Source organism: Octodon degus, unplaced genomic scaffold (assembly GCF_000260255.1).
Source record: "Octodon degus isolate 3935 unplaced genomic scaffold, OctDeg1.0 scaffold00001, whole genome shotgun sequence".
In the NCBI taxonomy this organism is placed as follows: domain Eukaryota; kingdom Metazoa; phylum Chordata; class Mammalia; order Rodentia; family Octodontidae; genus Octodon; species Octodon degus.
Window position 1 is genome coordinate 25,347,012 of NW_004524577.1, and position 2,486 is coordinate 25,349,497.

General features: G+C 32.1%; 1 pseudogene; it reads right to left on the reverse strand.

The window, feature by feature from the left end:
- Positions 1–1,004: 1,004 nt before the first annotated feature.
- Positions 1,005–1,157, reverse strand: LOC111815223 (annotated as a pseudogene).
- Between the last annotated feature and the right edge of the window lie 1,329 nt (positions 1,158–2,486).

Genomic DNA, 2,486 nt, shown 5'->3' on the forward strand with positions numbered 1-2,486 from the left:
CCTTACATGTGTGGGTGCCACTGCAGAGGCGATTTTAGTGATATTGAGTGTGGTGTTTGCTATTTCTAGATCCTTATTTATTTTCTGTCTTCTCCTGCTATCTCTTTGCGAGGGGAGAACACTGAAATGCCTATCCAAGGCTTTGTTTATCCTTACAATTCTGTCTGCTCTTGCTTTGCACTTTGAAAGTGTCCTAAAAATTTCATTAAATGTTGCAGACTTTTGTCTTCTTGGTTGATTAAACTTTTAACCAGTGTAAAGAATTTTGCTTATTTCTGATAATAATCCTTTTTCTGAGTTCTATGTCTAATATTAATAGAGCCATTCTAGCTCCCTCTTCATTAATATTAGTCTCAGATGTATTTACCAAAAAAAAAAAATACAATAGGGCTCATTTTCAGGGAATGTCTTCTAAAAATCATGCTAAAACTTTTTTCCAGGTACATAGTATTTTAAGGGAAACACGAGTTTTACTTAAGCCCCTTAGGTCTTTGCTCTTATGTTTGTACAAATAGCTAGTTATTTTGTAAAGATATCTAATTAATTATCCTAGTAAATATTTTTTCTATTATCTTTTTGAACTCTTGAATACATCAGAAATGCATGTATGAATCAAAAATAAGTTTTAAAAAAGGCTGCTTTAAAAAAATTACAATGTATCTTTTTTTTCTCGCCTGTAGAATGGGGGATTGAACTCAGGCCCTTGCACTTGCCAGACAAGCGCTCATTCTACTGAGTCATCGCCCCAGCTCATTACAATGTATCTTTAACATATGATTTCCTTACAATTAATACAAACAATGAACATAACTGGAAAACAGACATAAGTTGTAGTCAGGCAATTCAGAAAATAAAAATGTTCAACCTGTGAAAATGTGTTTATCAACAAAAGCATGGGATACAAACTATAATCGCAAGTTGAACTTATCAAAATGCTAAAGATTAGGGGTCAGGGGGATAGCTCAGTGGTGTAAGCACCTGCCTGGCAAGTGCAATGTCATGAGTTCGATCCCTGGTACCACCAAAAAAAAAAAAAAAAAAAAAATGCTAAAGATATTTTCAGGTCATCGCAGCAGAGTATTGGGAAAGTTTTCAATTAGCAATAATCACACCTCAGATAAACCTCATTGGCTACAACATTGCCACTGTGCAAAGCTGTGAAGAGTTTTTTAAAAAGATAATACTTCCTATGTTTAAGAGTAAGAGAAGAGCTCTCACACATTATTGGTGAGGAAAAAAATTGGAAGAATAATCTAAAAAATTTTTAAAAGATGTACTCATTTATCACATGAATTCTTGTAACCAGAATTTAACCCCCTGAACATATATTATTGTGGTAAACTTGCTAGGTAACACAAAAAATAGAAAAATAAAATATACAGAATATTCTATCTTCAGAAAAATATATCTTTATTTGTATGAAAATACTTGAAGAGAGCACACTAAATTCTGGAATGTGGAAAGTATTATGGATAAGCTATAATTTTCTTCTTTTTCTATTTGCATGAGCTGATTTTTTTTAAAAAAAACCACTTGACTTCTTTAAGAATTGTACAGATTTTTATATTTTGGAACATTTGAAATATATTTAATGCAGGCATATCAAAATTACTATGAAGAAAATTATAACAATGTTTACTGGATATCCATCAACAATAACATTTAGGATAACAATTTTTCTTCCGTATTTTTGTTTTGTCCACCAAACATTAATGTTTATTTCTTTTTATAATAGAAAAGAAATGAACAATTTAGCCAAATATTAATGGAAAGTTTATGTTCATAAACACACAAGTCAGTAAGTCAGAGCAACCTGGTCTGCAATGGAAGCTGTAACCTGAAATTATTCAATTATGAAGCTGTTAAATTAAAAACCAAACAGCTACAATTGAATCAGAGAAGGACAAAATATCGCTGAAAAATGTGTGAACAGGACAGACCTGCCCTTGACGATCCAGAGCAGACCTTAAGCAGCAGCTGAGTAGGCTAATTCTTTGATGGATTCAGTTGGTTCTGGCGAGTTGGGAATATGTAGAATACTGAAAGAAAGTCTTTATTTTTTATTTTTTATTTTATTTTGAGCATCTGAAGATTTTGGTATCCAAGGAAGTTTCAGGAACCAATTCTTCATGGATATCAAGGGTTAACTGTAATGTTTTATTCAGAAAATCTTTCAAATACAGAAATATATAAATGACAGACCAAATCCTCCTTACCCTCCCTCTTTCTACTGCCCATTCTGTATTCATATGTGATTTTTTAATTCACAATATTGAATATTCTTCTCTATAGATGTGCCATGATTTGATTTGGATTATAAATAAAAATGCAATTAAAACCCTTACAGATAAAACTGTGCCACCTCAATGGTTGTTTTCTTAGAAACAGTTCCTAGTAGGAGAAATCCTAGATGAAGCATATTAACATTTTAAAGTTATCGATATATGTACTCACAAATTGCTTTTCAAGGGCTGGCCAGATAGCTC